This window comes from Sciurus vulgaris (assembly GCF_902686455.1).
Source record: "Sciurus vulgaris genome assembly, chromosome: 11".
NCBI lineage: Eukaryota > Metazoa > Chordata > Mammalia > Rodentia > Sciuridae > Sciurus > Sciurus vulgaris.
Genome location: NC_136472.1, coordinates 6,865,637 through 6,880,131, shown reverse-complemented (window position 1 = coordinate 6,880,131; position 14,495 = coordinate 6,865,637). Strand labels below are relative to the sequence as shown.

At 36.5% G+C, this 14,495-nt stretch overlaps 1 protein-coding gene and 2 long non-coding RNA genes across 5 annotated transcripts in view; 2 read left to right on the top strand and 1 right to left on the bottom strand.

Moving 5' to 3' along the window:
* The window catches only part of KDM2A (lysine demethylase 2A), a 104,708-nt gene that overhangs the window by 29,488 nt on the left and 60,725 nt on the right, over positions 1-14,495 (top strand). The window lies entirely within an intron of this gene.
* On the bottom strand, positions 1,393-2,497 carry LOC306639417. The gene is made up of 2 exons (XR_013757643.1): positions 2,412-2,497; positions 1,393-2,356 (listed from the first exon to the last, which is right to left on the bottom strand). It is a non-coding gene; the product is annotated as an uncharacterized lncRNA (long non-coding RNA).
* Positions 2,285-4,853, top strand: LOC306639418. Its single transcript, XR_013757644.1, has 2 exons — positions 2,285-2,374; positions 2,429-4,853. It is a non-coding gene; the product is annotated as an uncharacterized lncRNA (long non-coding RNA).

Genomic DNA, 14,495 nt, shown 5'->3' with positions numbered 1-14,495 from the left:
TTTCCTGAACCAAATGTAAATAGCCAGAAGAACTATGCAATATGAAAGTTGAAGCAGAGCTAAGATTTATGAAAGTGTCTGCCATGTAAGTCCAGAGCATGTAATCAATTTAAAAATAAACAATGTTTTTGATGATTTGGTATAGGAGAGCAAAAATAAATCTTGTTTGTATTTTATCCAGGCTTTATCTAGGTCTTCTGTGCTATTCTGGGAAAGGTCAGGTTAAAAGATTTGTCTTTTTTGCTAGAACTAATAAATTCAGCAAAAGTAGCAGGTTACAAAATCAACATACAAAAATCTATACCTTTCCTATACACCAATAATAAATCTGATGAGAAAGAAATCAGGAAACCAGTTCCATTCACAATAGCCTCAAAAAACAAAAACAAAACCTAGGAATAAATCTAACTAAGGAGGTAATAGACCTCTACAATGAAAATTATAGAGCATTGGAGAAAAAAAAAATTGAAGATACAAGAAGATGGAAAGACCTTCCATGTTTATGGCTAGGCAGAATTAATATTGGTAAAATGGCCATACTACCAAAGCAATATGCAGATTTGGTACAGTCCTCATCAAGTTACTAAAGACATTCTTCACAGAACCAGAAAAAAACAGTCCTAAAATTTATTTGTAAAAAGAAAAGACCCAGAATAGCCAAAGCAATTCTAAACCAAAAAAGTGGTGTTGAAGGCATCATAATACTTGACTTCAAATTATATTACAGCTGGGTATGGTGGCTCATGCCTGTAATCCCAATTGAGACAGGAGGATCCCAGGTTCAAAACCAGCCTCAGCAGTTTAGCAAGGCCCTAAGCAACTTTTGACCCTGTCTCAAAAATAAAAAGATCTGCAGATGTAGCCCAGTACTTAAGCACACCTGAAGTCAACCCCTGGTACCCCCCCCCCCCCACAAAATACACACGCATATATATGTATTTATATAGATATGTATATGTGTGTGTATGTTTTGAAACTTTGGTCTAAATTATAGTACATGAAATGTGAAAAATAAAAACAGAACAATAAACACTCTACACCATACTGGCATAAAAACAGATATAGACCAGTAGTACAGAGTAGAAGACAGAAACACAGATACCATCATCTGATCCTTGGCAATGGTAGCAGAAACATATACTGGAGAAAAGACAGCCTTTTAAACAAATGGTACTGCAAAAACTGGTTATCCATGTGTAGAAGAATGAGATTAGACCCTTATCTCTTATAAAAGTGAACTCAGAATGAATCAAGAGACCTTGGAATTAGACCAAAAACTATGCAACTCTTAGAAGAAAACTAGGTTCAACACTTCAACATATAGGCACAGGCCGTGACTTTCTCAATAGGATCCTTAAAGTTCAGGAAATAATGCTAAGCACTGCTTTAAAAAAAAAAAAGAAAGAATGTGAAGAGAACCTACAGAGTGGGAGAAAATCTTTGCTAGCTACTCCTTGGACAGAAGATTAATATGCAGAATATATAAAGAACTCAAAAAACACCAAAACAACAGCAACAAAAAACCCTCAAAGAACTCAGTTAATAAAAGGGCAAATGATGAACAAAACAGATATTTCTCAAAAGAAGAAATACACATGTTCAACAAATAAATGAAAGTATATGATCATTAGAAATTAGGGAAATGAAAATTAAAACCACAAATTTCATCTTACTCTAGTTAGTCCTGAAAAGGATGTGGAGAAAAAGGAACACTTTTATACTGTGGTGGGATTATAAAGTAGTACAACCATTATGGAAATCAGCGTGGAGGTTTCTGAAAAGACTAGATATGAAATCCCCATATCACCCAGCTATACCAGTCCTTGGTATTTATCCTAAAGAATTAAAGTCACCATAATAGGGATACTTGCATACCCCATGTTTATAGCAGCAGTTGACAGCCAGACTGTAGGTGTTTGTCAGTGGATGAATGAATAAAGAAAATGTGTATATACACAATGGAGTTTTATTAAGCCATAAAGAATAAAATTAAGTAATTTGCAGGAAAATAGATAGAATTTGAGAATATTATTTTAAGTGAAATAAGCACATCCAGAAAATCAAGGGCCATATGTTTTCTGTCATATGTGGAAGCTAGGGAAGAGAAAAGAAAAGAAAGGTGCGGAAGGACCTCATGAAAATTGAAGGGAGATTAGTGAAGGAAAGGGACCAGGGGCAGGAAGGTGGGGGAGGGGAAATGCTGGGGAATGATGTTGGCTAAATTGTTACATTGTGTGCATGTATGAATGTGTTAACAACGCTCACCATTATGTAAGACTGTAATGCACCAATTAAAAAATGAGAATAAAATGATATGTCTTTCACTGGATTTCAAGAGTAAGTGATCATATCTAAACTTTATTAAAAATGATATGTCACTGGATTTCAAGAGTAAGTGATCATATCTAAACTTTATTATAGTACAAAGGAATGAGAATTTCAAGGATCAAGGACTCTTCGCAGAGACTGTGTAGTTCTCTTACATTAGAGGTTTTTGGAGCAAGATTTTTCTATCTGATGTTCTAGTGGTAACATAAGTTGATTCAGTACATACATACTGGTTGGTTCACTTAATGTCTTTACAAGATCACTTATATATGGTACAATTATTTGTCACTATTTTTGTGAGGGTACTGGGGTCTGAATTCAGGGTTGCTTTACTGTTGAGCCGTATCCCCAGCCCTTTTATTTTGAGACAGTCTTGTAGTTGTCTAGGTTAACCTTATAAACTTGCTGTCTTCCTGTCTGTGCCTCTCAAGTAGCTGAGAATATAGACTCTAGAAGTATTTATCACTCTTGCTGTCCTCTAATAAAAATTATTTTCTTTTTTGGGATGAGACTCAATAATAAATAACAATCGTCAGAAGCAAATAGGCCTCCCTCCCAAGTATAGCTTTTTTTTTAAATAGGTTTGGGACATTATAACCATGTTCAGTGAGGTTAATGAACAATCAAATAATATCCCAAGATGTTCATTTTTGCTTTATTTACTAAGACTGGCAGATAAGTAAGCAGAACCCCCCCCCCCCCAAGCTCTTTAACAATGACAAAGTTTAAAAAGTGTTTTCATTTTATTCCTGAATTAACTGAATATTCCGTTAGTAGAGCTACAGCCTGGTTTTGGTGCATTCTCTTCCAGACTTCAACATTTGTGTGACCTTGAACAGGACACTTACATTGTTACAAGTCTCAAGTGTAGTCATTTCTAAATTAGAAGTTAATAATGATAACTTTTAGGATTGTTTCAGGGTTTAATGGGTTAGTATATATAGACTGCTTTGCATTCAATGAACTTTCAGTACATGTGATTTATTATAAACCTCAAAACTTAAGAAATTACAGGACCAACCAGTTTTATGTCTTTTCATCTCGCTCTCCCTTCCTCCCCCTCTCTCATTCTGCTTCACAGATCAAGAATAAAATGAATAATAATAGTAATTTTGTAAATATAATAATTATTAGGTATTAGAATCTGTATTTTATAGAACCAGTAACCAAAATATAGAAAAATCGAGTTTGTTATGCAGTAGGAGATTTTACACCAAATTATATAATTTTTTTCAACTCTAGAAAGGTTTAACCAAAGGGAAGAAACTAGAAGGAAGAAACATCAGTGTTTACCTAAAAAGTACACGTGACTTTTCTGGCCAATAAATAGATCAGAACTTAGGAAATTAACTTTTTTTTTAGTTATAGATGGACACAATAACTTTATTTTATTTATTTATTTTTATGTGGTGCTGAGGATCAAACCCAGTACTTCACATGTGCTAGGTGAGTACTCAACCACTGAGCCACAACCCTAGCCCCAAATTCACTATTTCTTAACCCTAAATTCTTTCTTTTTTTGGGGGGGGGGGTACCAGGAATTGAACCTAGTGCTGCTTAACCACTGAGCCACATCCCCTTCCTCCCCTTTCTTTTTCAGTTTTATTTAGAGATTGGGTCTCGCTTAGTTGCTGAGGCTGGCTTTGAACTCTCGATCCACCTGCTTCAGCCTTCAGAGCTGCTGGGATTACAGGCATGCATCACTGATCCCAGCTTAAATTCTACAACTCGGGGTCAAAGATATCATTTGTTAGTCTGACAAGTTAAAAAAATGATCATTTCCTCAAAAATATGAAAAATTGCCCACATCGTTTTGGGCAAGGGCAGCATTGGGGGAAGACAAGAGAGAAGAGTAATTGAAACTACTGTTCACATTTCACTGATCCTCAAGCGTGCTTAAGTTATTTTTGTAGTTACCTCTGGCATTTTTATATTTTATTTGTAATATATAAACAGTGAGAAGTGGGTTGCAGGCTACTTAATTAGTGAAGGAAATTGATCTTGAAGTGGCATTAGTTGTTCGAAAGTCACTTGTTCTGGCAGAATATTTTTCTTTTTTTTCTCTCCTGGTACTGGGGATTGAATCTAGGGTGCTCTACCACTAAGCTACCTCTCTAGCCCTTTAATTTTGAGACAGGGTTTTTTTAAGATGCTGAGACTGGTCTCGAATTTGGAATTATTCTTCCCAACCTGGGAAATTAGAGGTCAGTTGGACGAAACTATATGGGGGAGGTCAGTAGACACAGGAAAATGCCAGTGTAAAGTAGTGCTAATTCTAACCATTTTGGGGGTGTTTCATTGTTGTGTTCAAGCTGAATAGAGAGATGAAGGCCAAAGGGCAAAACTCCTACTCAGTGTAAGTGGAGGGAATGTGCAGTAGCACACTCAGGCTGAGGATAGAGATGTGATAGTCTCCTTTGCTTGGAAAATATCATAGGAGCAGGGGTCGAGTTTCATTTTTATTTATTTGTTTTTTAACTTCTATTTAAATTTTTTTCATTTTTTTTTTACAGTGATAAATATTTTTTTTTTTAAATTTTTTGCCATACATGTGTATAGGGGGTAGTAATGCTTGTCTTAGTCTACCTTCCTTCTTGAGTTTTGTTTTTAAGTTATACCTTGTAAAATTATGTTAGTCTGACTTTCCTACTGGAAATTTTTAAAAATTCGAAAAATTGCTTTATAAAAATTTTTTTAAAAAAATTTCGTTTATTTATTTATTTACTTATTTATTTATTTGATGCTGAGAATCAAACCCAGTGTGCCTCATATATGTTAGGCAAGCTCTCTACCACTGAGCCACAATTCCAGCCCAAAATTGCTTTTTTGATGACTGATTTCCTCAACTTTGGTTCTTCGGCTTCTTTCAACAGAGTTTTGCTGTCAAGTACAACTAGCCACATATAGATATTGGAAAAGTGAAATATGAATGTGGCTAGTTTAAATTGAGATGTGATGATAAGATACACACTGAATCTTGAAGACTTGATACGAAAAAAAAAATAGCCCAGTAACTTTTTATACTTAACGATGAAATGATATTGATTACATTTTGAATAATTTATAGGGTTTTCTCCTATGCTCAAAGTTCAGTAGTTTTGCAATTTATGTTTAGGTCTGTGATCCATTTCATATTAGTTTTTCTGAATATTACAAGATCAAATTTATTTATATGCTTCATGCAGATGTCCAGTTTTTCCAGCACCATTTGTTGAAAAGACTATCCTTGGATTAATTGCCTCTGATCTTTTGTCAAATATTAGTTGATGATGTTTGTGTGGGTGACACTGTCCTTTAAAATGCCACTCATGTCGGGCATGGTAGCACATGCCTATAATCCCAGTGGCTCAGAAATCTGAGGCAGAGGATTGAGAGCTCCGAGCCAGCCTCAGCAACTTAGTGAGGCCCTAAGCAACTCAGCAAGATCCTGTCTCTAAATAAAATAAAAAGGGGTTGGGGATGTGGCTCAGTGGTAAAGTGCCCCTGGATTCAATGCTTTGCATACTGTACTTCTCTGTTTCTTCGTTGTGTAGTTTGTTGTTGTTTGGTAGTTCTGGGTATTGAACCCAGGGTGTGCTCTACACTGAGCTATATCTCTAGCACTTTTTATTTTTTCTATTTTGAAACAGGGTTTCACTAAGTTGCCTGGGTCTTTTGAACTTGTGCCCTCTTGCCCTAGGCTTCCTGGTCATGAGATTACAGGTATATACCACCACATCTGGCCATTATGTAGTTTGTTTTCCTGAACAGTTTCCTGATAAACTGGAAGTTGGGTTTAGAGGAAATTGGTGAAAAAGAAAGATACCACTTCACAAAACTTGCTTTTTTTTTTTTTTTTTTAATTCGTGTAATCATACATACACATAGGGTAATACTGTTTGTTTCATTCTACTATCTTTCTGTCCTCCACCCACTTCCACCCCATTTTCCTCTACACCATCCAAAGTTCCTTCATTCTTCTCTTCCCCCTGCCACCCGTCCCCTCCCCCATTACATATTGTCATGCACATATCAGAGAAAACATTTGGCCTTTGGTTTTTTGGACTTGGCCTATTTCACTTAGCATGATATTTTCCACCTTCATCCATTTACTAGCAAATGCCATAATTTTATTCTTCTTTATGGCTGAGTAATATTCCATTGTGTATATATACCACAGTTTCTTTATCCATTTGTCAATTGAAGGGCATCTAGATTGGTTCCACAATCTAGCTATTGTGAATTGAGCTATGAACTATGAATTGATGTGGCTGCATCAATGTAGTATGCTGATTTTAAGTCCTTTGGGTATAAACCGAGGAGTGGGATAGCTGGGTCAAATGGTGGGTCCTTTCCAAGTTTTCTAAGGAATCTCCATACTGCTTTCTTGAGTGGCTGCACCAATTTGCAACTCCACCAGCAATGTATGAGTGTGTCTTTTTCCCCACATCCACATCAACACTTATTATTGCTTGTGTTCTTGATAATAGCCATTCTCATTGGAGTTAGGTGAAATCTTAGGGTGGCTTGAATTTGCATTTCTCTAATTACTAGGGATGATGAGCATTTTTTCATATATTTGTTGATCACCCGTGTATCTTCTGTGAAGTGTCTGCCCAGTTCCTTAGCCCATTTATTGATTGGGTTCTTTGTATTTTGGGTGTAAAGTTTTTTAAGTTCTTTATAAACTTTGGAGATGAGTGCTATGTCTGAAGTGTGTGTGGAAAAGATTTTCTCCCACTCTGTAGGCTCTCTTTTCACATTATTGATTGTTTACTGAGATAAAACTTTAGTTTGAATCTATCCCAATTTTTGATTCTTGCTTTTATTTCTTGTGCTATTGGGGTCTTGTTAAGGAAGTCTGGTCCTAAGGCAACGTGATTCTGGCCTACTTTTTATTCTGTTTGGTGAAGGGTCTCAGGTCTAATTCCTAGATCCTTGATCCATTTTGAGTTGAGTTTTGTACAGGGTGAGAGATAGCGGTTTAATTTCATTTTACTGCATATGGATTTCCAGTTTTGCCAGCACCATTTGTTGAGGAGACTATCTTTTCTCTATTGTAAGTTTTTGGCACCTTTGTCTAGTATGAGAAAACTGTACTTATGTGGGTATGTCTCCATGTCTTCTATCTTGTACCATTGGTCTACCTATTTTGGTGCCAGTACCAAGCCGTTTTTGTTACTATTGCTCTATAGGAGAATTTAAAGTCTGGTTTTGTGATACCTTCTGCATCACTCTTCTTGTCCAGGATTGCTTTGGCTATTCTATGTCTTTTGTTCTTCCAGATGAATTTCCTGATTGCTTTTTCTGTTTCTATGAGAAATGTCATAGGGATTTTAATTGGAATTGCATTAAATCTTTATAGTGCCTTTGGAAGTATGGCCATTTTGATAATATTAATTCTGCCTATTCAAGAACATGGAAGATCTTCCCCTGTTCAAAGGTCTTCTTCAGTTTCTTTCTTTAATGTTTTGTAGTTTTCATTGTAGAGATCTTTCACCTCTTTGGTTACGTTGATTCCCAAGTTTTTTTTTTTTTTTTTTTTTTTTTTTGAGGCTGTTACGAATGGAGTTGTTTTCTTCATTTCCCTTTCAGATGTTTCATCACTTGTGTATAAAAATGCTTTAGATTTATGTGTGTTGATTTTATATCCTGCTATTTTGCTGAATTCATTGATGAGGTCTGGAAGTTTTCTGGTGGAGTTTTTTGAATCCTCTAAATAGAGAATCATATCATCAGCAAGTAGTGACAGCTTGAGTTCCTCTTTTCCTATTTGTATCCCTTTAATTTCTTTAGTCTGTCTAATTTCTCTGGCTAGTATTTCAAGGACGATGTTGAATAGAAGTGGTGAAAGAGGGCATCCCTGTCTTGTTTCAGTTTTTAAAGGGATTTTTTTTTTTCTTTCTTTTGTACCAAGAATTGAACCCAGGGACCATTAACCACAGCCACATTCCCCAGCCCTTTTTTATATTTTATTTAGAGACAATCTTGCTGAGTTTCTTAGGGCCTTGCCAAGTTGCTGAGGCTAGCTTTGCACTCGCCATCCTCCTGCCTCAGCCTCCCAAGCCACTGGAATTATAGGCATATGCCTCTGTGCCCAGCTTAGAACCTTTTTTGTTTTTCCCTTCAAAATTCAGTCAGTAGTTGGAATGGGTCTATTCTTGGAAGGGAGAAACATTTGCAGTTAGGGTATGTTAATATCAGTAAAAGAGAATCAGTGGGAAAAAAATTCCATCAAATACAGAGTTTTAGTTTGGGATAATGAAGAAGTTTTAGAGATGGATAGTGGTGGTGGTTGCATACTCATGTGAATGTACTTCATGCCACTAGACTGTACTCCTAAAAATAGTTAAAATGGTAATTTTATCTATATGTTATCATGCACACAAAAATATATACTGCTGTGATGTAGCACTGAATTTAGCCCTGCCTCACTGCCTTTTCTCTCTGATAATTCATCAGGTTTCCTTTGGGTCTATTTGGACTCATTGGGAAAGAAACTTTGAAACAAGAGTTCTACAATTCAGTCCTGGTAGAAAGTGGCAGTGATGTTATATTTGAGCCATTGCCACCAATAGAATTCTTTGTAGCCTCTCAGGGAGGCTATTGTTGAGAACGCTGGTGCCCTGAATTATACTCAGGATGAAGATTCAGCTGCTGGTGAGGACAGGCTTTGCCTTTCAGTATGTTCCATTTACATTTGTTGCAGTTAGCTGGATGGAGGCTTATCTTTGCCAGGATTGCAAGAAATTCACAGCTTGAGCCAATGTCTGTAGGTTGCTTTTATACAAGTTCAGGATAAGAGCAGTAATCATAATGCCAGAAGCAAAGTGGTTGTTGACTAGTTTGCTCTGAAGGCACGCCCTTCACTTAGGAAGTATACCTCAAGATTTACAGCAAGAGATCTGTTCAGAGGAAAGGAAAGAGCACCTTTATTTGTGACTAACAAAGCTCAGATGACCTCACTTGCCTGCCTTTTTGTCTGACTTGACTGTGGACAAGTTGGTGATAAAAAAGACTTGTAATAATTGTGCTAAGCGCATGATATGGTACAGTAAACTGTGACTTTGCTGAATTTATAAAATTATATCCACCTGAAACCTTTAATTACCTTCAATCTAATATATCACAAATGCTTAAGTCTACAGGTTTTAGGTGGTGTGTGTATAGCCTTTGCTAGGCAGTAGACTAAGGAAAGCAGTATATTTGTAGTACATTGTTTTTCAGAGCTCTTGACTGGATGTACTAGAAAATACATTTTGTTTTATGATCTAATAGCAATACAAATGGATATGCTTAGTTGTAACAAAAATTTTCAGGAAATGGTACTTACAGTTGATGGATTTCATAAAATTTCATCTCTTATTATACATTTGATGTGAGGAGATTTATAGATAATGGAATCATTAAACAAAAAAGTTCCTCCTCCCAGTGTATGGACTTAGAAACACATTAGAGGTCCACCACTTGGGATGATGGAAGAAAAAATCTTATTTGATGTTAAATGACTTTTGAGAAAAGGTGTGTGACATGGGCCTTATTTTAAGCCATATAGACCATTCTTTTGGGGGAAAGATTTTTCTAATCCAATGTTCAAAACCACGGATGGTAATATTTTTAACGTATACATGGTTACTTTGCATCTTTTATTTCATTTATCCTCATACAGCCCTGCACAGTGGCTTCTGTTATCATCATTAATTACATCATTCATGTATAGTGAGAGGTTGAACCAGGATTTGAACCATAGAAACCAAATCCAGACCCTATTAAGCTGCACTGTCACCTCCCTTTTCATTTATAAGGCCAAGTTTGCAAAGTACTTATACATATATTCTCAAACCTCACAGCTATCCTGTGCATTAGGTGTGAAATTCTTGACATTTTCACACAAGAAAATGACAGGGAATTTGAGGCCCAAAGTGGCAAGTACCTAGGCACAGACCCACTTCTGATCCAATCACCTTATTGTTGTTATGTAGTTTTTTTAAGGGCAATAAAGAAGAGTATACCTAAAAGTGAATATTATATATAAGAATTTTAACTTGATTGAAATGATTTGGTGATATGACAACTTACGTCTATAGAAACTTAGCCAGGATGCAGTCATTAACTTTAATTTTTAGTGTTCCCGGTGAGTTAAGCAGAGTTGCTTTTATTAAGTTTTCCTTTTTGATTACGTAGGTCCGTTTACCACTCTTACAGCAATGTTCAGCAAATTCAGAAATGAAACCATAGTTTTCTCTGCTTTAACTTTGGTTGGCACAGATGGGGTGACTAAATGCTTAGAAGAGGTCTTGCCAGAACTTTAATGTAGTGGTGGGAGAGGGAAGAATATGTGTTTGTGGGGAATAATTTAAAATACCAGCTCTTAATCTTATGCCAATTCCTTCTAAAACTTCTATTCCTAGACATGAAATTTCATAAATCTCAAGTTTGACAGTTTGAAAAGAGGTCATATGTTGATTAAGAGGTTGACTTTTGTGAATCAAAACATTAATCACAGATCCAGAGAGAAGGGTCATGAAGGAAAGCACCCTGATGAGAGTACTGTGGCAAAGTTAGAAATTGGTGCATTTATATAATGTCTTCGGGTTTCAGATGACTGCTTAAATTTGTTTAAAGATTTATACATGTGTGACAGCATGTGTGACACATTTCATGGTTTTTATCATTTACGAAGCAAATGTCTAGAATTAGTGTTTTTCAGGACAAGCTGTCCTTTCAGGTCATAGTTCCTTTCTTGGTGACTGGCCAAAAAAAAGGGGTGGGGGGTGGGGGGGTCATTTATATTTCCCCTTTAACTTCAAGGTTAACTTCTAGGGGCTTTTTCTTTTTCCATAAGATGTTCTTGTGTAACAAATGTATCCTTACCTTTTAGAAACTAAGTTGGCATGGCCTATACCAATGTATCATGTGACTTTTGGCTATATTAGTTACAGAAGATGATGAAAAAAGTAGGCGTTATATTGTTTGTTTTCTAGGTATCTGTTGCTATAGAAATAAATCAGGCAGTAAACAAAAGTGCAGGGAATATTTGAATCTCCCTGGATGTTTCATCAGAAACATCAGAAAATAAAGTTAAGAAATTGATTGACTTGAAAAACAATATTTCTAAGTTATTACAGTTTTCTGCTTTTTTGTGTAGGGATGATTTTTAGAGATTATATCTTAGTGATGTCAGGCCTTTTAAAATCCTCTTTTCTGATTACATGGTGGCCCACACATGTATGTAATCCCAACTTCCTGGAAGGTTGAGGCAGGAAAATTGGAGCTTTGAAGTCGGCCTCATCAATTTAGTTAAGACCTTGTCTCAAAAAATAAAAGGACTGGGGATAGCTCAGTGATAGGGTGCTTGTCTACCACGCAGAAGGCCCTGGGTTTGATCCCCAACACAGGGAGCTAGAGGGATCGATCCCCTTTTCTATTCCAGAAGATAAATAATGAGAAAGGCAGATATTTTATTTTCTTTGGGGTTATGATTTCATTTAGTTCAGGCTAATTTTTAAATGTCATATATTAAGAGTGCTGTTTTAAAACTGTTCTGGGACTACTGAAAAGAAGTGAATTTTTCAAAGAATGGGTTAGCAGAAGATGGAATGAGATTTTACATCTTTATTGTACAATTACTCAAGAAATGCATGTTCAGGGTGGCTTAAACATTGACAAATACTGTTAATTTACAATTTTATCTGCCCCTCCTTCCTTTTTCTTTCTTGGTCTTGGGGATTTAACGCAGAGACACTTTACCACTGAGCCATATCCCCATCCCTTTTTATTTTTTGTTTTGAGACAGTCTGGAAAAGTTGCTTAGGGCCTCAGCCTCCCAAGTCACTGAGGTATAAGCATGTGCCACCACATTGGCTCTCTGATGGTTTGACTAGACTACTTTTGGAGGATAAACCTCATGAACATTTGCACGTTAATAGAAAGTTTAATATGGTTAAGAACTGCTTTTGTTACTATCCAAGGAGACAGGTTTCTGGGAAAACAAAGAATGTACTTTATTTTTATTTTTTGGTACCAGGAATTGAATGCAGGGGTGCTTAACCACTGAGCCACATCCCTAGACCTTTTTATAATTAGAGTCAGTGACTCACTGAGTTGCTTAGGGCCTCGCTAAGTTGCGGAAGCTGGCTTTGAACCCATGATCCTCCTCCTTCAGCCTCCCAAGCTGCTGAGATTACAGGCATGGGCCACTGTGCCTGCAAGAATGTACTTTAGTTATAATATCAGAACTAGGATTACTTCTGTTTATGTATGTATGTTTATTTAAAAAGTTTTTTTGCAGTGGTGGGGGTTGGTGGATTTAGGGCCTTGCATGTGATAGGCCAAGTGCTCTACCACTGAGCTACATTTGCAGCCCTTTTTAATTTTTATTTTGAGACAGGGTTTTACTGAGTTGTCCAGTTGTATAGACTGGCCTGCAACTTTCAATCCTCTTGTCTCAGCCTCTCGAGTAACAGATTATAGGTATGCACCACCATACTCAGCCTCAGATTACTTTTCTTTAAGGTGAAGTTGAGATGTCTTTTCTTTCCTAAATTTCAGGGGGTAATTTTGCTACTGGTAGCCACTTTTTTTTTCGTTTGCAGAATTGTGGTGATATAATGGTTAAATATGCAGCAAGTACACTGAATAATAGTTTATTATACCAAGTGATAAGAAGAAAAGCAGGCAGTATTGTTTAAAGAGATACAGCACTCTCATTCATTTCTCTGCCGGTCGGTTTTGTGGAGGGCATATTTGTGGTGAGGTTGAGTGTATCTTGACTTCCAGAGAATTTTAGGGTCATTCTGTATAAGGTAACTGTTTGACATTAATTCTGAGGGAAACTTTAAGGGAAAGTTCATTTTGTTTTATATATTTCTCTTTTGTTGAGCATTCTGCTTTCTGAGCATGTTTCTCTCTCACCAGAGAGATAGAAGATAGGTGTGTATAAGCTCTTGCCAGAATCTGTAGAAGATGCCTTCCTTCTATGTTTTCATTTTTATCTTTTTTTTTTTTTTTGATACCAGGGTGCTTAACCACTGAGCCACACACCCAGCCCTTTTGTAGTTTATTTAGAAATAGGGTCTCACTGTATTGCTTAGGGCCTCACTAAACTGCTGATACTGGCTTTGAACTCAATGATCCTCATGCCTCAGCCTCCTGAGCCACTGAGATTATAAGTATGTGCCACCACACTTGGTTCCTTTTATGGATTACACTGTTTTGTCATGGGAATTTTTGTGAAGTCCTCATGTTTTTCATATATGGAAAGTGTTTTATGTATTATTGACCTCCGAAAAAATTAATCTAACTTGTTCCAGAAGATATTTGAAGACTGACTTGGCTGAACTTTGAGTAAAACAAATACAAATTTTCTAGCTGTGTCAATCAAATGTAGGAGGAGACTTTCTTTGTAAGTTATAAAGGAGTTACGTGTTAACAGGGTTGGCAGCGCACCTGTAATCCCATGATGTCTGGAGGCTGAGACAGGAGGGTTTCAAGTTTGAGGCCAGCATGGGCAATTTAGTGAGGTGTTAAGCAACTTTTCGAGACCCTGAATTGGGGATATGGATTAGTGGTAAAGCACTGGTGAGTTCAATCTCTAGTACCAAAACCAAAAAAACAAAACCCAATTAGGTTAAAATTCTACATGTGGTCTTCTTTTATCCCTGTGCTTAAGTTAGTTAGTTAGTTTGTTTCTTTCCTTCTTTCCTCCCTCCCTCCCCCCTCTCTTTCTTTTCTTTCTTTCCTTCTTTCCTCCCTTCCTCCCTCCCCTCCTTCTTTCTTTTTCTTTCTTTCTCTCTCTCTCTTTTTCTTTCTTTCATATGCCCATATCATATTCTCATTGAAATCCCTCATGAAGTATAATGAAATGTTCAGATTTTATAAACAGTTTGCTAACATTTTATTTCACAAGTGTTTTGTATTTCTTTCTATCTATCTATATAAGCATGTATATTTTGTTAGGAAATACTAAGAAATCCAGTAGAGGTAGGGAAACCTCCACAAAGTTTGAAGAGATTACTGCTATAAGAGGAGCAATAATCCTTTTTTTTGAGACAGGCTCTCCCTATGTTTCCCTGACTGGCCTTAAGTTGGTTATCCAATCCTGCATACATAGTTGCTGGAATTTAGTAGGGTTCAGTAAAGTTATATGGAATGAGTAAACACCTTCTCATGTGGAATCTTTGGCATTC